The 23,001-nt window shown below is 39.1% G+C and overlaps 7 pseudogenes across 7 annotated transcripts; 2 read left to right on the top strand and 5 right to left on the bottom strand.

Annotated features, from left to right (window-relative positions):
• Window positions 1–160: 160 nt before the first annotated feature.
• Window positions 161–1,596, top strand: AT4G07500 (annotated as a pseudogene; the record flags this gene model as incomplete). Its single annotated transcript has 3 exons — window positions 161–341; window positions 936–1,185; window positions 1,308–1,596.
• A 2,312-nt stretch (window positions 1,597–3,908) lies between these two features.
• AT4G07498 lies at window positions 3,909–5,504 on the bottom strand (annotated as a pseudogene; the record flags this gene model as incomplete). Its single annotated transcript has 1 exon — window positions 3,909–5,504.
• A 2,944-nt stretch (window positions 5,505–8,448) lies between these two features.
• Window positions 8,449–8,992, bottom strand: AT4G07496 (annotated as a pseudogene; the record flags this gene model as incomplete). The annotated part of the gene is made up of 1 exon: window positions 8,449–8,992.
• Window positions 8,993–10,235: 1,243 nt separating this feature from the next.
• Window positions 10,236–12,935, top strand: AT4G07495 (annotated as a pseudogene; the record flags this gene model as incomplete). Its single annotated transcript has 1 exon — window positions 10,236–12,935.
• A 3,239-nt stretch (window positions 12,936–16,174) lies between these two features.
• AT4G07494 lies at window positions 16,175–17,702 on the bottom strand (annotated as a pseudogene; the record flags this gene model as incomplete). The annotated part of the gene is made up of 1 exon: window positions 16,175–17,702.
• A 15-nt stretch (window positions 17,703–17,717) lies between these two features.
• AT4G07493 lies at window positions 17,718–18,194 on the bottom strand (annotated as a pseudogene; the record flags this gene model as incomplete). Its single annotated transcript has 1 exon — window positions 17,718–18,194.
• Window positions 18,195–18,813: 619 nt separating this feature from the next.
• AT4G07492 lies at window positions 18,814–21,566 on the bottom strand (annotated as a pseudogene; the record flags this gene model as incomplete). The annotated part of the gene is made up of 1 exon: window positions 18,814–21,566.
• Window positions 21,567–23,001: the final 1,435 nt, after the last annotated feature.

Genomic DNA, 23,001 nt, shown 5'->3' with positions numbered 1-23,001 from the left:
AACTCTATCTTCTTCATTTCATTTTTCTTCAAGACCACCATTTTCACTAAAATCCCTCTAGATTTTTCGATTCTTCACTATTTTTTGTGATTTGAGGCTCTAATCTCATTAGAATCTCATCCTCTATCTTTCCCAAGTGTCAATTTCATCGATCTGCAACATGGCCGCTCATCCTCGCCGGAGCTTCTCCACCGCCGCCGGTTTACGTCCTTCACAACCGGAAGCACCAGTTGCAGCGCCTCTACCTCCGATTTACAGATTTCCATGGCCAATATCACCAAAAGAGAAAATTCCTTCTCAAAGAGTTTGGGAAAAGGATATCAACAGAGAATTCACTAACGGTGACTATATCAATCGCCCTTTTTCTCCAGATTGGGATGATTATGATACTCTGTTCTATAATGCCTGAATGAGTGTAGAAATTTTGCTTACTCGGGTTGCAGATTTCGGTTTGATGCAACATTTGCAGATAGAGAAATCGGTTTTAGGACTGCTAGATGACATAGGTTTGGGAACCATCTGTTGTAGGCAGTACGATTTGTATCCGGAACTAGTTAGACAATTCATGGCTTCTGTTAGGGTCTACTATGTGAATGACAGGAAACGCAATGCTCAGGAAGGAGCTCTGATCTTCTTCCCTCGCAATGTCAGATACAGTCTACCACTCAAAGCATTATGCGACATTTATGGCTTTGACAATGATCTCACTGGAGTTTCACTGCCTAGACAGTTTTAGGATGCTTAGGTTTTCTGGAGCAGGGTTGGTAATGGAATTTATGATTCCAAGGACGCAGTACACTCAGAGATTCGTCACCCTGTTCTGCGATATTTGGTTAGGCTAATCAACAGCACACTCTTGTGCAAGATGGAGCATGGCAAGATGAGACTTTCTGAGTTGTTATTACTTTATCATGCTGTTCATGATTTCTTTTCAGATAGCTTGGGATTTGAGGAGGTTGACCGCGATGTCAACTTTAGCGCTGTCTTTGCTCATCACTTGGTTTCTCTCAAGACCAAGCCCTTTACAGGTAAAGGGAAGAAATCTGAGAGAGTTGGCAGTCTTCTCACTCCTATATTTCAGCATTTTCGCATCAGCTTTGAGGGAGAGGAGGTCAACACCACGAGATTCACTATGGATGAGACTTATCTGAAGAACTCTCACTGGCTTAAAGGCAACTTACTATGGTGCGTCAGAGATGATACATGGCAACATATGATTCAGTTACCTTGCCCTGCGCTTACAGAGATTACAAGAGAGCATGAGGTTGGTTTTCATACCGATCCTTACCTTCTGCATTCCGCTCCAGGACGCAGAGAGGTTCAAGTTCAGGATCCGCACCTACTCAGACTGAGGATGAGTTCATCGACCCTGCTGGGGGTCCTCGAGTTGGCTCTTCCTCTTCAGCTCTCCCATATGAGCTGTCTTCTCCTCCTCCTATCCTGATGGAGCCACAGGTCTTTCAGCAGTACGTCGTCGACAGCTTCAAGAGCGCCAGGAACGCCATAGCTACACTCTGTCGCTTCGGTTGTGTTGCTCCCACTCGTCGTCGTCATCGCTCTCCCGCACCCACATCCGGCTTGGAGCATGAGGATTAGCTGTCCTCCCTATCTTGCTTTGTTTTCTAACTTGGTTTTTGCTTTATTTCAGACTATTTGTTATTTATTTTGGAACTTGTTGCACCTATTTTCTTATGCTTTGTTGGAACTATTGAAGTGTTTTTTAGTGATATAACAGTCTAACTGGAGGATCCATGTGAAAACACTAACCTAAGCTCTACAACATTGAGCTGAATTCGCAAAGCTCTGCAAACGACCAGAGTGTCGATCGACACCACCCAAGTATCTATCGACACCACTCTCAGGTGGCAACTCACGTTTCTCTAACTTTTGACTTTTGACTATTTTTCTTTCGATTCCTCTAGCTTAATAACTCTGGGGACAGTGTTATTTAAGTCTGGGGGAGTCAGTTACTAACTTCATCTTTTCTTTTCTTATGAGTCAGTTGTGTCATTCTAACTTAGATAGTTGTTTTATTGAGTCAAAACTTTTGTCTAAAATTACGATCTATCTCTCGAGTTTATTGCCTAGATTGCTCAAGTATTGCAGATTCAAATCAATCCGACTAATGGAAAATCCAGAAACCCAACCAACAAACTTAAGGACATCCATTCCCAATATAATCCAAAGAGGCTGAAGCTAATCTCACTGCTCTTTCTTTTACCTCATCAAAACGGTTAGTGTTCATGGGACTTGACTCCTTGTTCATACCTGATAAGTCGACCAATGTGATAAAAAGATAGTACTCCTCTCCCTTGATAAAAAAAAAAAAAAAAAAAAAAATACATGAGAGATTGATAGGATTTTAATACAGTGTATAGGGGTATGAATGTTTCCTATGACCCCATTATTATACATTGTTTGAAATGATCAATTACAAAGGTTGAAAAAATGCCGAGGGTGTCAATCCAGTAAGCGAGTTCCCCTTTGTTTACTCTCTAAAAAGAATAAGTCTGGGGGAGAGAAAGAATACCAAAAAAATAAAAAGCAAATGAATGGTCGATTTGTTATGGTATAGTACAGGAATGACTCTAGAAGGTTCTTAAACATTAACTTGATTGATGAGACCCAGCGATGATAGCCTGGTGGATATAGTTGCGTGCTTTGGTATGGAATCTAGGATGTTGTGTGGGCTAGCGGAGAATTACATTGTGGTCAGGATTTGATTAGAACTGTTTAGTGCATGGATTTGGTTTGTATGATAGGTAATAAGCTAAAGAGATTGGGAGTTTTTACGTTTTTCAAACCTCTTTCACAGATTCAATCTTTTGCTTTGCTTGAGGGCAAGCAAAAGCTAAGTCTGGGGGAGTTGATATGTCCTGGTTTTTACTGATTTCTAACATAGTTTCAAAATGGTTTTTAGGGTCTTTCTAGTCTTTTCGTATGTTTTGAGTCATTTCAGGTACACTTACACCACACCTATGTCGATTGACAACCTTATTTCGGTAGAGGGAATTTCTGTTTTCTACCAAGCTTTGAGAAGCCGTGAAGTTTTCCTTATTTGCAAAGTAGTCCCTGCACGTTTTTAGTCACGAATATACCTAATTATTTGGTCATTGTTAGACCTAAGTTTTGTTTTGGCAATCGATATACATTTTTGAGAGAAGAATCCAATCCCTATAGAGAGGATTCTGAACTCCTTTTACTCTATTTCTAATTCATCAATGCAAACTATTGAGATTATGATTTGTGTTTCTATATTTCTTGTTGGGTTTAGGGAGTCTCAATACGGATTTAGATGGATTAGTAGATCGAAAACCCCTTAGGATTATTCTTAAAGTTCTTCATCTTGATTATTCTTATTGCTAGTTTTAGATTGATCACCTAGAACTTGATATTAGATAATAGGTATGCCCACCATAGGTACTTGTTATTTGAACTATCATAGATGAGCCTAGGCATTTAAGAAATAATAGGTAAGCTCATAGAAGGGCTCTAGTTTACATACTAGGTGAACTAATCAAACTTGATAATAATGAATGCTTTAGTATAGGATTTCTCGGCTTCTCCTGTTATCTTAGCTCTAAGTATAGAGAGTTTCACGGAACACCACTGGTTACTCTAAAACCATAGTTTGAGTTCGAGAACAGTGTGATAACAATCCTAATATCAGCTAGATCTACAATTAATCTATCTCCCGAGACAATTCCTTAGACCCGACACTTTAATCACTTGAATCTACAACTCATTTTATTGCTTTACTGTCTTGTACATTCATCTACTTTGTCTAGCTTAATATTAATCATCATAAGTCTATTGTGTGAACATCGAGAGCTCAGTGGAATTCGACCCTTAAGTGCTAACGATGATCTCTTATTTGAGGGAGTAAGCTTAAGGCAATTTGAGCTATATCAGAGCTCTAGCTCTTCTTCAGTATTAACTTCTTCCCACACATCATCTCCATCTCTGATTAAGATGGCATTACAGCTCTTTCTTGGGTTAGCATCAAGATTGCCAGGAAGAAAGCCATCTTGTCTCTTAATTGATTGTGTAGTTTGAGCTACTTGGACATCTAGCTTCTTCAAGTTATAGCTCATATTTTCGATCTTCCCATTAAGATCTGTGTAGACAGCATCAAACTTTCCACTAAACTCCACAACAAGCTTTGTTTGGCTCTTTAGAATCTGCTCAAGCATAGATTCCATTCTTGTCTCTGATGAGGGTGGAGGGGGGCTTGGTAAGCTGAATTACCATAAGTCCTCTTGAAGTTGCTCTGAGGAAATGTCTTCTAGAAAGCAGGCTTTGGAGTGTAGTTGGAGGAACACTGGTTCCCTGTAAACCTGTTGCCACTAAAGTTGCCATGTGGCTGCCCAAACTTCCTATAGCCCTGACCATCTATGTAGAAGACTCACTCTTCAGATTCAGTCTCAGGCTCAATAGTCTCATCCTCAACTGCAAAGTGGACATGCTTCTTCCCTGTAAGCAAGTTGTGAACCGAATCCAGCTTACCTTTCACCTCTGCCATTTGATTGCCTGAAACAGCTCCAGCTAATTTCTTCCTCTCAAAGTCAGCATTCTTGGTACTGTTGCTTCAAGCGATGTTCTCTATCAGAGCTATAGCATCAGCTGGGTAACGTGTATTGAAGTTACCATTGCTCGCTGCATCTAGAGCCATCTGGTATCTCCAACCGACTCCTCTGAAGAAGGTACCAAGAAGTTGTACCTCACTGAAACCATGATGTGGGCAGTCTCGTTGGTATTCCTAAAAACGAACCCAAGCGGCTTTCAGAGCTTCAGCTGGACCTTGGGTGAAGGTAGAAAACTTGTTTCTCAACTCCTTAGACTTAGCGTCATCACAGAAATTGTTTAAGAAAGCTATCTTGATGCTTCTCCAAGTCTTGAGGGAAGTTGCTTTAAATTGTTCCAGCCAAGAAGCGGCTTCCCCAGCAAGTGAATAAGGGAAGAGCTTGCATAGTAGGTTGTCCTCTGAGACCACTAGTTTTGATGCTCAGAACAAGGTCCTCAAAGCGCTCGATATGGTCCATTGGCTACTCATGAGATAAGTCACGGAGAGGATGCTGGCAACTAAAGCAAACTAGCCAGGCTTCAGCTCATAACTGTTCCTCTGGAAGGTTGGGGGTACGATCGCTGATCGATTAGTATAGAACAGGTCAAGCCTTTTGAAATCCCCAAGAGTACGACATGGTTCCGCAACTGGAGGAATACCTGCAGGAATCTGGGGTTGGTGTCGATCGACACCTCTGTTGTGTCGTTCGACACCAATCGCGTCTTCATTCTGCTCTCGAAGGTGTCGATCGACCCCTCTGTTGTGTCGGTCGACAATGAGCCAGCTAATTGCGCGCATTGAGACGCGCCTGATCCTCATTAGCGTCCTCAGGTAGGATGAGTCTATGATCATCTAATCCCTGACCAGCCTCATTGTAGGCTTGCCCATTCTCATCTCTCAAAACTCCTTCTGCATCAACTCGGATGACTATGTCAGCCATTGCTAATCTCTAAGTTTTTTGGTTGGTGCGTTCAAGTTTTCCCAAGTCCCAAACAGACAAGTTGATCAGCTCCTTCTGTTGTGTGCTCCTCATTTACCTAGGCATACACATAAAACACAGAAAAGAAGAAAACAAGAAACGCGTGACTAAAAAAGTAAAAGTAAAAACTAGACGAAATCTCTAAACTAAACTCAATGATGATTTCCAAGAACTTTGGCAACGGCGCCAAATTTGATACGTTTCAAATTACCCTAAGAACCACTCTCTCAAATAAGAGATCAATTGCAGTATTTAAGGATCGATTTCCACAAAGTTTTTTTGTTCACACAATGAATTCAATGTCAAGATTAAGCTAGCAAGGTATGATTGAAATAATAAAAAAACAAAGTAAGAAGACAACAGATTGATTGGTTGTAAACGATTAAATAAAGAGATTGGTACATGGTATTTTTAGAAAACCATTGGTTAGTAGATCTAAAGAAAGCTAGGTTGTTATCGAACCATTCTTAAACTCAAAGTCTAATTATGGACTAACCGGTGGTGTTCCGCGAAACTTCCTATGTCTATAGCTAAGAATAATCGGAACTCTAATTATGAAATAACCGGTGGTGTTCCGCGAAACTCCCTATGTCTATAGCTAAGAATAACAGGAGTAGCCGAGAAATCTTTAACCTAAACATGCATTCTAATCGAGTTCAATTGTTCACCTTACTAGATAGGCCGATTCTTATTACACACCTACAAACCAGGCTCATTAAATAATAGATCCAACTACAGATACCTATGGTGGGCATATCTATTGTCTGGATTCAAGATCTAGTTAATTACTCTAGATCTAGCATTAAGCATAATCAAAGATGAAGAATTTTACAGATAACCTAGCAAATGGGGTAATCTACTAAACCATATGAATCCCTAATGAGAAACCATATTCCTAACAAGCATACTACTGAGACATATTGAATGAAACAAACAACATGATTGAATAAGAAAACATAAACACAGCAAATAAGATAAGGGAAAGAAGGGATCTCTTCACTATATTAAGAATTGGATGAATCTCTCAAGAACAATGGATGAATAGCTTATGTCTCTCAAAATAGGGTTTGCAAAGAACTTGATAAAAGAAAACTTAGGTCTAAACAATGTATAAAAAAACCCTATAAAACGTCCAGGGACTAATAATGCAAATAGAGAACTCTTCTGGGGCAAATTTCCTCTTCTGTAAACTTGAAAGCGTCATGGACTTTGCTGGGCCGAAACTGGTGTCGATCGACACTCTCTCTGATTCCTGAATCCAAAATCGTCCTTAGCTTCCTTTTCCTTAGCTTTTGCTCCAAAATGTCTCCTCATCTCCATTGTTGTCCCATTGCATAGAATCCCTGAAAAAACACTTAAAAGACTCGAGAAACAATATAAAGACTCAAAATCCTATACCTTAAACATAGATAAAATCAGTGAAAATAGGGATATATCACATATAATCTGATATAGGGTCACAGTCCATAACCATTGTTCCATTGGTAAATGTCATCTTATACAAATGATAAGTTGCCCTGAATTGACTGAGTGCATAGGTGAGAGTAAAAATCTTACAAAAACCCAGTCACCAACAGTGAGCTTATTGACATGCTTGGTTACCAAGTCTGTCTTAACAGTGGCATGGATCTTTTTGTCCTGAAATGGAAAACAAAGAGGATAAGCATTAACATATAAATGAGACGATATAGAGAGTAAATGAATCAGAATATTGAATATTTGTTCATCAAAGAAAATCAGTTCTAGGGTTTCACCAGTTTTTTGTGTATACTGTTTCCAAGATTGTAGAACTTTGACCTGAACCCTTCACGATATGGTGTAGGGGCAGACGTCTTTGAGGTATGCAAAGGTTGCAGCCATTGTGGTTGAAAGTTTTTTTTTGAAAGGTAATGTTTATATGTTTGGTGATGGTAAACTATCGTAGGTTGAGTGTTTATATAGCATAAAGAAATTAGGTTAATATTGTGTAAATTCATGAAAATATGCGTTCGTATAAGAGCATATTCCTTTAAAGAAGATTTACTTTGATTTGATTAAATTTTTATTTGCAAGCTGTTGCTGATTTCAGTTATGGTAGATAATTAGTTGTGATAGTGAATGTTGACAAAATAGTTATGGAATTGAAATTGCATGTAATATTTGAAGCAAGATAAAAAATGTAGTGGGTAAGTAAATCTCGCACATATAATTGTCATTGCTACATTAAAGGATCGCTTTTGATTTTTGGTTTGAATTTAAGAGATTTCGTATAAAAGTTGCTACATACGGTTATGCTAATATGCTAATGTTAAGGGATTTAAGATTTCTTAAATATTATACATGAGATAAGGAATAAAGAATTTATTGTGTTTGCTACACTAAAGGGATTGCTCTAGATATTTGATAACAATAGTTTTTGATAGTATTAATCGTCGAAATTAAATTCAAATTAATAATTTCAGTGGCATGACATTGTAAATAAGTTCCAAGTACATGATTTATTTGCTAAAAGTGTTACAAAAATATATATGTAGATTTATATAGGGATAAATTATAGTTTGATTGTGTTTATAATTACCTACATGGTTAATTACTTCTATCTATTAAATTACTCTCTTTTAAATGGTGTATCTCATTAAGTAAATTAGGTAGATAGAAAACGCAAGAGGCCTTAAACAATACACTGAATCATAAAGAGTAGTTTGAATCTTAGACAAACATAAACAAAATACCTTAAGTTTCAAAACAAAGTTTAACCTAATAAAACGACATACATAAATATAAAAATAGGAAGCATAGTAGATACATCCATCAAGATCCACTTTAGTTAACATGATCCAACTCCATCTGCATATCATCATCAACTTGTCTAACTACAAGTTTATGTAAATCATGTAAAAATTAAAGTCATTCTCAATTGATGATGTTAGTATACTCTGTATTTGGTAAAAATGTGACTTACAAGTGTCTCCGTGTGTCAAAACCAGTAAGAGTTGGATCAAGGTAAAGCGTTGAAGAACCATTCTCACTCATCAAATAGTTTGAACCTAAACAAAATGTAGAAAACAAAATACAGTTTAATTACACTCACACATAGTTCACTAATGGGTTTGTTTAACAAACTTACCATTGAAATCCGAAGTTCACCAAAAACAGATAACAATGAGGACTGACTCAAAGCTATAAGTCACAAAAATTATTTTTAACACTAGTTCGTGAAAAACAACTGACACGACCTACTTTTTGCAACACAGGTTGTAACCTTCTCCCTTCAACCACAAAATTTAAAAACATTTGATAAATTATAATGTTTCTTCCAAAAATTACAAACTGAACAGAAAATAAGATATCAAAAGGAGTGTAAAGTTACATGTTATTAGTGATATCAAACGACACAAATCTTGCGTTATAGTTTGTCTCTCCTTGACGACATACGAATAAAAACTTTTGAATATGAGATACATTTGAAATCACGCCAATAATATATGTTTTCAACCAACTAACACAATTAACATATTTCTAAATCACTAACAATATATAATTTCAAGGGAGATTTACTTAGATGTTATATAAATTAGGTGTACTAACCAGAACCATACATAACTTTTTTTTTATTACTGTCATATTTTTGTCTTTTTTGTATATCCAGCGTGTCCCTACTAAACTTTACAGGAAAAACATAATTACAAGAAATGCCACTGCGACGTCAAAAATTATTGACGTAGATTAATGAACTCAGCCGTAAGGCGATACATCGGCAGTTACGGTTGAGTTACGGTATATTGTGGCTGACTTACGACAAAAATATTTGAGTCATGAGAACACGGCGGAATTATGAGTATAAACGAGCCTACGTTACGGCTGATTTAAAAATGTTGTCTGAGTTATGCGATAATCAACCCTACATGACGGCTGAGTTAAGGAATTTTGTCTAAGTTATAGGAATTTCGAGCATAACCCAGACAACGTGATGGTTGAGATATTAGAAAACGGCTGACTTATTTCCTCGAGACGACTGAGTTATCTTTTTCTGGCTGGCTGGGTTATGAAGGATGGCTTAGTTATGGGATGATGTTACGGCTGAGTTATGATCGAGTGTCATAAGTCAGCCGTTAAGATTTAGATTACCGGATAACTCAGTCTAATTACAGCTAACTTAGTTGTAAAAGATTAATTACTATAATAGCACGGAGTTACGACCGATTTATTAAACGTTACGGCTGAGTTAGTTGAGTTACGACATTACACGGTTGAATTTACTTGGCGTTTTTTTTTGTTTTTAACTACTGTAATAGTATTCATATTGCGACTGACTTATAGATTTGTACAGTGGTTGAGTTACTAGGCAAATTTTACATGTTTGTTTGGTGGCTTACTTGCAACCTCATCAATTCAAAACAACGCCGGCTGGAATATTCCATGTCATCATTCCATGTCAGCATCATCAATGGAAATACGAAACGTCCCTAGCTTTTTAAACTCGTCATCTCTAACTGAGTTTTATGCCTGAGTGTAACAACATCGCCGAAACTTCTATCTAATCATCGTTTTCATCATTCATGTTCAATTTCTTTCATTTTTCTCTCGATATGGCTTATCTGGTTCCTGTCATAGTTGTTTCCGGTATTTGGGTTAAGAAACAGATATTCGTATTTAACCCCAACGAAAGAGGGTGTAGCGTTGTGGAGCTAGTAGCGCACGACAGGCTTTTGAAGTTGGTGCTCGATGATTACGAATTGAATCACTTGACCCATCAGTTAAAGCTGAGTTACATGTTTTCCAACAAGACTCTGAAAATATGCCGCTTGATACTCCACCAGTTTATGTCTCTAAGGATCGACAGTTTCAATGTTATCTAAGTTTGATGAAAATCGATTAGCTACGTCTCTGTGTGGAGTTTACGGCGAAAGAGTCAAGGGATATTATTCCATGTCATCATTCCATGTCAGCATCATCAATGGAAATACGAAACGTCCCTAGCTTTTTAAACTCGTCATCTCTGACTGAGTTTTATGCCTGAGTGTAACAACATCGCCGAAACTTCTATCTAATCATCGTTTTCATCATTCATCTTCAATTTCTTTCATTTTTCTCTCGATCTGGCTGATCTGGTTCCTGTCATAGTTGTTTCCGGTATTTGGGTTAAGAAACAGATATTCGTATTTAACCCCAACGAAAGAGGGTGTAGAGTTGTGGAGCTAGTAGCGCACGACAGGCTTTTGAAGTTGGTGCTCGATGATTACGGATTGAATCACTTGACCCATCAGTTAAAGCTGAGTTACATGTTTTCCAACAAGACTCTGAAAATATGCCGCTTGATACTCCACCAGTTTATGTCTCTAAGGATCGACAGTTTCAATGTTATCTAAGTTTGATGAAAATCGATTAGCTATGTCTCTGTGTGGAGTTTACGGCGAAAGAGTCAAGGGATATTATTCCATGTCATCATTCCATGTCAGCATCATCAATGGAAATACGAAATGTCCCTTGCTTTTTAAACTCGTCATCTCTAACTGAGTTTTATGCCTGAGTGTAACAACATCGCCGAAACTTCTATCTAATCATCGTTTTCATCATTCATCTTCAATTTCTTTCATTTTTCTCTCGAAATGGCTGATCCGGTTCCTGTCATAGTTGTTTCCGGTATTTGGGTTAAGAAAGAGATATTCGTATTTAACCCCAACCAAAGAGGGTGTAGAATTGTGGAGCTAGTAGCGCACGATAGGCTTTTGAAGTTGGTGCTCGATGATTACGGATTGAATCACTTGACCCATCAGTTAAAGCTGAGTTACATGTTCTCCAACAAGACTCTGAAAATATGCCGCTTGATACTCCACCAGTTTATGTCTCTAAGGATCGACAGTTTCAATGTTATCTATGTTTGATGAAAATCGATTAGCTACGTCTCTGTGTGGAGTTTACGGCGAAAGAGTCAAGGGATATTAGTTGGAAGGACGGATCCAGAGGAATGAAGAATCAGCCAATGGGTTCTGACTCAAGAGTAGAATCTAGATTCGAAGTTCCGGGTGGGGGGTTTGAAGGTTTATGTTACGATTATCAAGACGATGAACCAGGTGACGAAGAAGCAGCTGACGAAGAAGTAGGCGACGAAGAAGCAGGTGACGAAGAAAAAGATGATGAATTTTCTAGCCGGTTTGATGTTTTGACGACTCCAACGGTGCCTCATCTGATAATGATAACTTTACTGTGTACGGAGAGCGTTATTTTTATGTCCGTATATACAATTCGGAGCACACATGTTCTGTGACGGAACATTCTGATCGATCCTCATAAGCAACACCTGATGGTTTGGGAGATCTTTACAAGGACTATCTTGGTGACGTTGGTCCGGATGTTAGACGAAAAACTGTCGGAATAATTATCAGTAAACATTTTAGAGTAAAGGTAATTACAATGTTTCGGTGACTTACTGATTATTGTATGGCCGACTTATATATATATTATGGTTGAATTATAGATATATTATGACTGACATATAATTACATTCCGGTTGAGTTATGACTCTTTTCGGCTGACTTAACATCACTTTGTGGCTGACTTGTATTACATTTTGCCTGAGTTATAAATATATTATGGCTGACTTATCAATTAATATGTTTGTGTCAACATATGGGTTATTGAAAGTCATAAAAGACACTAAGGTTTCCAAGGGAGTTAAATCTGTGAACCCTTGATAGTAGTTTGAAGAACTGCCTTCAAATCGGGGTACAATCACGCGTCTTCAAATTGATGAGAGTAAAAGATTCAACTATCTATTCATTGCTTTTGGTGCCAATATCGATGGCTTTCCTTTCATACGAAAATTTGTTGTTGTCGACGGTACGTTTCTCCATGGTAGTTACAAGGGACGCTTCTAACAGCTCTAGCTCACGATGGTAATTTTCAAATTTTTCCGTTAGCTTTTGGTGTAGTTGACACTGAAAATGATGAATCTTGGCGTTGGTTTTTTACGCAACTCAAAGTTGCTATTCCTGACGCAACTGATGTGGCGATAATCTCGGACAGACATAAGTCAATAGGGAAAGCAATTGGTGAAGTGTATCCATCGGCATCTCGTGGAATTTGCACTTACCATTTGTATAAAAACATTTTGGTAAAATTCAAGAGGAAAACATATGTTCCCTCTGGTGAAAAAGCGGCAAGGTGTTATAGTCTGACTAATTTTAATGACATGTTCAACGAGATTAAAGAGCGTAATGCTGACCTACATGGATACCTCCAAAGAGCGGGTGTTGAAATGTAGGCGCATGTTCATTTACCCGGTGAAAGGTACAATTTAATGACTACGAATATAGCGGAATCAATGAACAAAGCAATGTCAAAAGCCAGAAATCTTCCCATAGTTCGACTGTTAGAAGCGATACGGACTATGATGACAAGATGGTTTGCTGAACGGAGAGAGGATTGATAAGTAAGTTTTTAGGCCTACTTATTTGTTGAAGTGAGGTTCAGTTCAATTACCCTTAAACACTAACATGTCGATGCAGCTATACGGGGTGTCAATCTAGTCCACTGTTATTACTAGCAATCAAGATGTGTATAGAAGCAACTAAGTCAAGCGAGATTATAAAGATGGTTGGTTTCTAGTAACAATCCTAGGTCAGGATTCAAACAACAAAAATAAGAACTTAAGAGCCCTACTAGATCATTGGGTGGAGTAGAACCAACAGGCAACAAATTTAAGAACTAAAATACAATCAACAGGTGACACAAATAACAGGTACATAAAAGTGCAATCAGGGGGTGAATACAAATAAATCTAAAAAGAATAGAAGTCCTAAGGATGGATTCATTGATAAGGGCAATACTAGGGTTCATCAGGTGGCTAACAGGCGAAAGGCAGATACCCTAGACGATAGATTCAAAAACCGGATCAATCCACTCTCGTGATAGAGACCCCAATAACTCTATTACTTCCTAATCTCAACTCTCGTTGATGAAACATAGCAGAGCAGGGTTTAAGCAACAATCTACCAAAGCCAATAAACAGACTAGCCAATCTCTTGGTCTATAGCCTACAAATCTCTGGAATTCGTAGATTAGACATCCATTTGAACGTCTTTTGGACGCTGGACGTCTATGGTCGAATTTCCACATTAGCCATCGAAAACCGCATAGGGGCCAACGAATCCAGAAGGGATGTAACCTAATCTTAACCACTTAACTAACCTAGAGATTACCCTAATCTAATCCATCCTCAAGAACCCTAATCACTACTCAAGCAACATAACTAAGAACACAAACCTAGAAATTAATGAAATCATACCAAAATGTAGATCTAAACAAACTAAACAACTTTACTCAAAGAACGAAATACAAAAACGAAATAGATTAAGAGCAATTAAGGTTTGAAGATTCAAGAACACAAAGAAAAACTAAAGGATAAAAGCTAGATCCTTTGGACAAATCCCAAAGTGATCTATTTATTGTAAAATGTTGAAAACCCTAGATTCACTAGAAGACAAGAGGGTGCTGCGAAGTCTGCGCCTTTGTGTCTATGCTCCGAGTGATCAATTGGATGAGTAGATGCTTCTTCCTCTCCTATCTGTATGCTCAGATGTCAGGTTGAGTGGGGAATGAGGAGGATCCGAAGACGCTTTGATAGATCAACAAGTCTTGTAGAGTAGGTCGCCCTTGATCGAGTAAAGGGGTCTAGTAGAGGATCGAGTAAGATGGGCGAGTAGACTGATCTACTGCTTCCTCTATGGCTGCCTGGATCGAGTACAGGGGTTGAGTGAATTGCTGCCTCCTCTATAGCTGCCTGGATCGAGTGAACTGGTCGAGTAGAATCCTTTTAAGCTCTTCTACACCTGAACACACACCAAAAGATGCAATATGTATGCAAGATGATCCTAAATGCCTAAGTTGGCAAAATAAGCTAAATGTGATGCAAAATGATATGAAACAATGAGTGATCACTAAGCTAAATGATGATAAATACATGTCTAAAATGAGTAAAATACTGTGTTATCAACTCCCCCAAACTTATCTCTTGCTTGCCCTCAAGCAAACAAAAAATCTTAAGTTGAAGGAGAGGTTTGAAGGTGGGGATTCAAAAACCGAAGCATGCATATAGAACGGGTATGCTCAATGTCCTGGTAGCTAATTCTAGGTTGCAAGATGATAGACCCTTACTTAAAAACTTTAGCCATACTCGTCACAATGCAACCTAACAACCTGCCTTAATCTATTCAAGCATTCACACCAACCAATTCCCTCTAACATTCATTAAGCACGAACAGTGGATCAAGCAATGCAATGGTTATGACCTCAGTTGGTTTTGGGCTTAGGCTAAGAGACGAAAATGGTCCCTCTAATGATTTGGTTGAGTAACAGGGGACTCTCAGAGAATAGATTGAGCTTCAGCAAAATGCTAAAGGTAAAAGCCAATGGACACATACAAGAAGAGACTCCCATCTACCGAATGATATATAGTATGATAGCTCAAAAGATGATCCCAGTCCCATAGATATCCTAACTCTACTCTTTTTCTCATTCTTTCTCTTTTTGGTTCAAGTTCTAAGGGGTTCTTCTTTAAAACGATTCAAGAGTCTAGCGGGTTTGGTTTTAACTTTGACAAACTTAAGGCTTTTCTTCTATTCTTAGTATAGAGGGCATTTTACCTTTTTTTTAAATCACAATGCCTAATTCTCTTTGAGTTCCAAACCCTTTACTAGACTAACACTTTTTGTATCCCCCTTAAGAACTCTAAACTGTTACTCTTTTTTTTTTCATTTCATTTCATTATGATTCTCATTCCCATTTTTTCAATCCATACACAACCCCAATCCCAAATACAAGTCACCACCTAGTCCTAGCTAACCCAAAAAGCGTGGGCTATGTCTACATGAAAGACTGCTCTTGTCGGCTCATTCCTAACACGTTATACCAAGCTCAATCGAAAAAGACCTCACAATCACACACAAATGATATTTGGCTTGAAATAAGGCTAGGCTCAGGGTATGGAAAACTGCTCTAAAACATGAGAGTCAGCTACTTGGATTAAAAGAGGGTGGTGAAGTGAATAAGATAATCCAAGTATGTATATGGTAGCCATGAGTTCACAAACCATGCATAGACATGATAATTGCAAATTTAGTTCAGGTTCTAATAGATAGGGAATGGCATCAGATAAGCGAGTTTCGAATCAAAGAAGTATAGTCAAGTTGTAAATTCAAAGCAGGGTGCGGTCTTACTTTAGAGAAACAATCGTTTATGCAACAGAGAACTAACAACCTGAGCATTGAACTTACTTCATTGAATCAAATCATGCTTATCGGTTTAAAATCATCATTATCCTCTATGCAAATGAGCAATCCTAAATGCAAGCACTCTATATACAATCGTAAAATGAAATGCAGTCTACATGACACTTTGTTTTTGTGAAATCATTTTCTGAAAAAAAATTCAAATTTTTATGCTTTTTTATATGCCTTAGCTGATGCAAAATTTGAAATAAGAAAAGAGAACACAATGTTAAACATGTCTTGAACCCTCCCCCAAACTTAAATTACACAGTCCCTTGTGTAATAAAAATCTGAAAAAAAATTCAAGACCAAAACAAACAACACACAAAGAAAAATAAAAAGATGATGCTATATACAATGGTTGAGGTGGTGTTACCTCAGCGATCAGGTGAAGTAGGCGGAGACAAGATCATCCATGCTCTCCTTAGTGTAGCTCCAGGGAGTTGGTTGTGCTGGACTTGAGTTAGTTGGATGCTCTACCCTTTGCTCGGGTTGTTGATCAATTGGCTCCTCAAGTGGTGCGGTAGAGTGGCTTGCCCGAGCATCCGATTTCCTTGTCCTTCTACGCTTCTTTAACTTACTTCTCTTCTCCTTTTCCCTAGGTTCAAAAGATGATTGTCTCAGTGGTGAAGGTGCAACATGGTGTTCTCTCGGATTATATGAAGACTATCTTGGTGGCAAAGGCGGATCATATTGCATAGGTTCGTGTCAAGTGGATCCGCTTCTCCTAAAAGGCATGTCCGGTGGCATCCCCGTAGTAGAAGAAGAACAGCTGAACTTGAGTTGAAGAGCGTTAAACTTCTTGTTGAGTGCTGCGAGAGCCTTGTCTTGAAGTTTACACCACCTTTGGAGAAAACCAAGGCGCTTGTGAATTTCCTTCCAGTCTTTACTTTGCCTTGGCGCGGAGTACTCTTCAAAGTAAAATTGTTGTGTTGCGTAAGACTCGTCCAAAGGTTCTGCCTCATTATCTGAATGATGGATTGGAGCATCATCATCATTCAATCTTTCCATCGGCACAACTTCATCACCTAAAGTATAGAGGTTCTCCACTGGTGGCAAAACTCAATGTTGCCACCATCTTTGATCGAAGTGGAAGCAGGATTTGGGAGGAAAAAAATAGATTGTCATGCTGCGGGGTGATCGAACCTATATTTATAAAGGCCATTCTTCTTCTGCGACCAAAAACTCTTGGAATTAATAAGGTGTTGCATATCAATCCATCTCGGAGGAATCGGCTTTGAATGCAGAGGTACATTGCATGCTCTCAAAATTAGGGTCACAACTCCTCCCACAACCATTCTTCCAGGTTTCTTAAATCCTTTAGCCCATCCTCTGTAACTCAGTAGATGTTCGATTAGGTAGAATGAGACTAAAGCGTTTGTCTGATCGCCAGCTAGAACTGTACCATATGATGCTAAACCAAGTAGCTCCTGCAGCACTGTCTCCATTAATTCTAGCTCTCCATTGACAAAGGTCCCATTCCTCTCTCTTGCAAATAGTGCACTAGCTAAAGACCTATGAAAGTATCTAACCACCGGACTCCTTATCTCGTTGCTCTTGGTCCTAGAGGATGAAAACTCATGTTTAGACCCAAGCGTGGCCAGAATGACTAAAGCTCTCTCTTGTCAAAACGATGACTCGTGTCTTTTCCGCTTGGAAATCCATACATCAGCTCTAGATGCTCGATTAGAAGCCGATACTCTACTTCATACACACAGAACTCCAAGTATCCCAAATTTCCGTCTGGCCTGATTCTATCGTCTTCTGACTCCCCATATAAGAACAATTCCACAGATGAAAGAAACTGGATGGTCTCTTCCTCATACCCCTCCATTGGCTGAAACATGTGAATATTCAGGCTGCACTGCTTAAACATGTAGTCTACATCATCATAGATGCCGAGTCTCTCCATGGTCTCGGGATGAGGCTATCGAGTTCCTAAAAAATCATTGTGCTTCAGCAGCTTGTAGGACTCGTTTCGAGTTGCAGACTTCTCTGATTCCAAATCATCATCACCTCCTCTCTCTGTTTGATCAGCTTCCTTTGGTGAAGCCATTTCTTCCTTAGAATCTTCATCTACCAGTTCCAACCTCCTCCCCACGGGCTTCTTTCCTCGAGTGATGTCTGCCTTGTTCCTGGAGAATTTCCTTGCAGAGGACTTACTTCGGGATCGAGTATTTCCAACGGGAGAGCTAAAAGTTTCTTCTTCTTGCATCACTTCCTCCTCTTGGCTTGATTCGCTGTGATCGATCTTGAAACTTGCTTGTTCTCTCCTGCTCGACCCCATGGGTGATGGTTCAGAAAGTCCTCGAGCTGCTACATACGAAGAAGGTGTTGGGTACCTCTTCAATGGGGAGAGAGCTCTATTCCGGATCCTTGACAGGAGCGTGCGCCTGTTTGTCATTGAGTGATGAAGAAAATAGATGGATTTTGTTGAGTTTTTGATAGAAAGAGGAAATGCAAGAGAAAGAGATAGAGAGAGATATAAGAATTTGAGATTGCTTTGGTATGGGAGGTGGAGAGATGAGGTTGTTGAGTTCAAGAATTGCAATGGGGGACCAAAGCGATTATGGGGGGGGACAAGAAGACAAAGAGACAGCAGCGTTTCAATGGAGGCGGGTCACGAGAAAGTCGGAGTCCACAAGGTGGTCTCTTTGGTTTCTTCACTCGATCGGACGGTGGAGAAAGCTTTGCTTTTAATCACTCGATCAAACGGACCAGAATAAACCTCAAGAAGCCACTCGATCAAACGGTTGTGATGCTTCTCTCATTTGGTCATTCATATCAACGGCTTAAAGCTCTCCTCCTCACTTTACTCGATCAACGGTTGAGATGATTCTTTACTTGTTTTGAATTTACTCGACCGTTGACTTCCTCAGGGTCAATAAAATAAACCTGAAACACTTAAACAAAAACATCAAAATTAACAAGGAAAATAGAAAGTTATATACATGGATAGACATGGGACTTCCTTCCAAGTGAGCTTGTTTTAAGTCATTAAGCTTGACTCTTACAGAGCTTAGTCAGAAAAAAGGTTGAAGAGGGGAACAGAGAAGTCCTCATTTTCAATGGTTGAATTTTCAGTGCCTGAATCATACTTTGCATCCTCTCTTGACATATGGTAAGATGAGTACTCATTTGATTTTTCTTCAAAATAAGCTTCTTTCTGATCAACAGAGTAGTCTTCTTCTTCTAAACCAGGCTCCTTTGACCAATCCTCAATTTCAAAACTGGGGTAGCCTTTAACCATTTCTTGAAGTTCCAGAATGGTGCTATTTAACTCTTCCATCTTATGAGTTAATTTTCCAATTGTATCCTCCTGAGCTTTATATCCAACCCAAAGCTCCAGGAGTTCTTCAGCAGCAGAATTAATAATCAAGTGTTCTTCTTCAGTAGAGGGGTTGGTGGGCGGTTTAGGCACTCCTGGAGAATAAGTCAGAATAGGGATTTCCTACTCACTCAACAACTTGCTCTCCAAGCTTCTTTTCTCTAAGTGAACTCCTTTCTGATCTTCTTGTGCAAACCATTCTGTTGAGAAATCTTCGTCCTCTTTAATAGCTAGTGCAGTTTCCATCTTCTCTGGATCAATACTCACTGAAAATTTATTGACTCTTTTTTCAAACATCCACAGTTGATCTTTCAGCTTCATCACCCTTGAAGATAATCCCTCTATGACTCTGCTTTGTCATTTAATTTTTTTTCTCATCTCATACCAGTCATCTTCTGTAGGATCTTCAGTCTGAACTAACCCTTCTGTTGATCTCTTCTTGTGGTCAAAAGTTCTCTTCAGCTTGCTGAGTTGAGAAGTATAGTTAACTCTTGGTGGGGTTTCAGCTTCTGTTTCTTCGTCAATATCCATGTCCTGAATCCCAAAACTCTAACCTCCTGTTGTTGATTTCCCTGAAGCTTTTCTGATGTCAAATTTCATCTTAATGCCTTTTTCAAGGTTCAGATTAATCTTTCCATTCTTAAGGCATCTATTGAATGTCAATAGTCCTAGAGAACATGGTAGAGTGAATGAACCGGGATCATCAAGCTTTTCTTGGATGACTTTCTTTTTATATGTTTCTTTGGTGGAGGCACTACTAATCATCTCTTGATTCTGATCCTTCTTGAGTTTTTCAATTTTGAATTTTTTTCCAGAATGGTGAGTATTCAGCAAAGGTGTTTGCTCTATAGTCTAGATGAATTGATGGGTGGCAGGTGCAACAATTTGAGTTGAATCCCCCCCCCTTCTTGAATCATATTGTCTTCAGTATTCGGAGTCTGATGACTTGGTGGAGACTCATCTTCTTGGTGGATGGTGATAGCATTTGCAGTAGCATAGTCCTTAGGATTCTAGACTGCTTTTCCTGGGAGTTGTTGAGGATGCTTCAGAGCAGAGGTTGATGCAAATTGACTCTCCACATACTTGATTTTGGAATTCAGAGCTTCGAAATTGAAATTTAGATCGTTGTAAAAACAAACGATCTTGTTATGTAATTCAGCTATCTTCTTGTCAAAAGCCATAGCGCCAGTAGCTTGTCCTTGAATGATCTGTTGAATAAGTTGTTTAATTTCAGGATCTTGAGCTGCTAGGGCTTGTTGTGGTTGTTGAGTGAACGCTGGTGGTGGATTCTGCTGTTGGTAGCCTCCATTAAACTGTTGTTTAGGGACATAACCTTGGTTGTACTGAACAAAAAGCTTAGACTGATTTTCTTGTGGTGGATACACTTGATCTTGGGGGTTAGCTACATTAGTGCTTATGTAGGAGAAGTTTGGGTTGGGCTTGTAGTTGTTGTAGCCCTTGTTGAGCCCTCCTTGGTTCTGGATGTAGCACAACTGTTCAGTTTGATCATTCCCCACTTCTTGCATTTGGAAGTGCTCTTCATCGGTGATGTAGTGTACCTACTTCTGTCGAGTCAGCAACAACTTGTCTAGCTTTTCATTCAGAGCCTTGATATCCTTGCTCTGTTTATCCTCAGTTCCTCCAGTTTCTCTCACCGAGCGATCATAGTCTTCATTGTAGCACCCATCAGATTGTGCTAGATTTTCGACCAACTCCCATCCTTCTGCTACTTCCTTGTTCAAGAAGTTTTCATTTGAGGCAGTGTCGAGTAGCATTCTGATCTTTAGTAAAGCTCCTCTGTAGAGTGTGCTCAATAATGAAGCCTTCTTGAAGCCGTGATGGGGACATTGAGTGGTGTAGCTTTTAACCCTCTCCCAAGCTTCACAGAAAGTTTTATTGTTTTTTTGTGTGAAGCCTGGGATCTCGTTCCTCAATCTAGTTGTGCGAGCATTAGAGAAGAACTTGGCAAGAAAAGCTTTTTTACAATCATCCCACGAGGTGATGAAGTCTGGGGGTAGAGTCTTTTCCCAGTGGTGTGCCTTGTCTCCCAAAGATAAGGGAAATAGTCTGAGCTTAAACATATCTTCAGTGACACCATTGATCTTGGTAAGGCCACAGAACCGATCAAATCTGTCAAGATGGTCCAGGGGGTCTTCCATAGGTAAACCATGAAACTTGTTTCCTTGGATCATTGAGATGAGACCACTCTTGATCTCAAAGTTGTTGTTTTGAACTGGTGGAGGCAGTATCACTTGTCTTTGGTGATGATTCCTTGGGGCATCACCAGCACCAATGTTTCTTGGTTGATCAACATTAGGTGGGTCTTGAACATCAACTGGTCTGTTTCTGTTGATCCATAGGAGCTGGTTTTTGCTGATCACAGGGTGCCTTTGCTTTGGTTTCTTGTAATTCATGAGCTATTCTGTCTATTCTGTCTTTGAAAAGTAGTAGGTGTGTAGAACCTTTGGATCGAGTTTGCATGCACAAAGATTAGTACCTATACCACAAAAACAAGCAGACGAAATGATGAAGCATCTCTACAAGACTTGTTGAGCTATCAAAGCGTCTTCGGATCCTCCTCATTCCCCACTCAACCAGACATCTGAGCATACGAATAGGAGAGGACGAAGCATCTACTCGACCAATTGATCAGTCGGAGCATAGACACAAAGGCGCAGACTTTGCAGCACCCTCTTTACTCGATCCCCAAGGTCGAGTATTCGCCCAAACCGCCTCAAGTCTCTTGTCTTCTAGTGAATCTAGGGTTTCCAACATTTTAGTATAAATAGATCATTTGGGGTTTGTCCAAAGGATTTATGCTTTATCTTTCAGTTTTTCTTTGTGTTTATGAATTTTGAAACTTTAATTACTCTTAATCTATTTCGTTTTTGCATTTGATTGTTTAAGTAAAGTTGTTTAGCTTGTTTAGATCTACATTTTGGTATGATTTTAGTAATTTCTGGGTTTGTGTTCTTGAGAATGTTGCTTGAGTAGTGATTAGGGTTCTTGAGGACGGATTAGATTAGGGTAATCTCTTGGTTAGTTAGGTGGTTAGTGTTTAGGTTTATACCCTTCTGGATTCGCTTGGCCCCTATGCGGTTTTCGCTGGCTAATGTGGAGATTCGATCAAAGACGTCCAGCGTCCAAAAGACGTTCAAGTGGATGTCTGACTTACGAATTCTAGAGATATGTAGACTCGGCCAAGGGATTGGTTTGTCTGCCTATTGGCTTTGGTAGATTTTTTCTTAAACCCTGCTCTGCTATGTTTCATCAACAAGAGTTGAGATTAGGAAGTGGTAGAGTTATGGGGGTCTCTGTCACGAGAGTGGATTGACCCAGTTTTTGAATCTATCGTCATGAAAATCTACCTTTCGCCTATTAGCCATTTGATGAACACTAGAGTTACCCTTATCAATGAATCCATCCTTAGAACTTCTATTAGATTGATTTTCATCCCCTGTTGATTGTATTTTTATTTACCTATTATTTGTATCCTCTATTTGCATCCCCTGTTGATTGCATTTTAGTTCTTAATTTTGTCACCTGTTAGTTCTACTCGACCCAATGATCGAGTAGGGCTGTTAAGTTCTCATTTTTACTTGTTTGAATCCTGACCTAGGATTGTTACTAGAAACCCACAATCTTTATAATCTGGCTTGACTTAGTAGTTTTTGTACACATCATGATTGCTAGCAATACAGTGGACTGGATTGACACCCTCTATAACTGCATCGACATGTTTGTGTTTTAGAGGAATTGAACTGAACACAGCATTCAGCACATAAGCAGACCTGAAAAACCTGCTTATCAATTTGGCGCTGTTGCCAATTCATTGTTGCATTGTTACATTCAAGATATCAGAAACTTTTAAGATCAAGTTCTT

Source organism: Arabidopsis thaliana, chromosome 4, assembly GCF_000001735.4.
Source record: "Arabidopsis thaliana chromosome 4, partial sequence".
Classification (NCBI taxonomy): domain Eukaryota; kingdom Viridiplantae; phylum Streptophyta; class Magnoliopsida; order Brassicales; family Brassicaceae; genus Arabidopsis; species Arabidopsis thaliana.
Note: the sequence above shows the minus strand (reverse complement) of the source record. Positions and strands in the feature narration are given on the sequence as shown.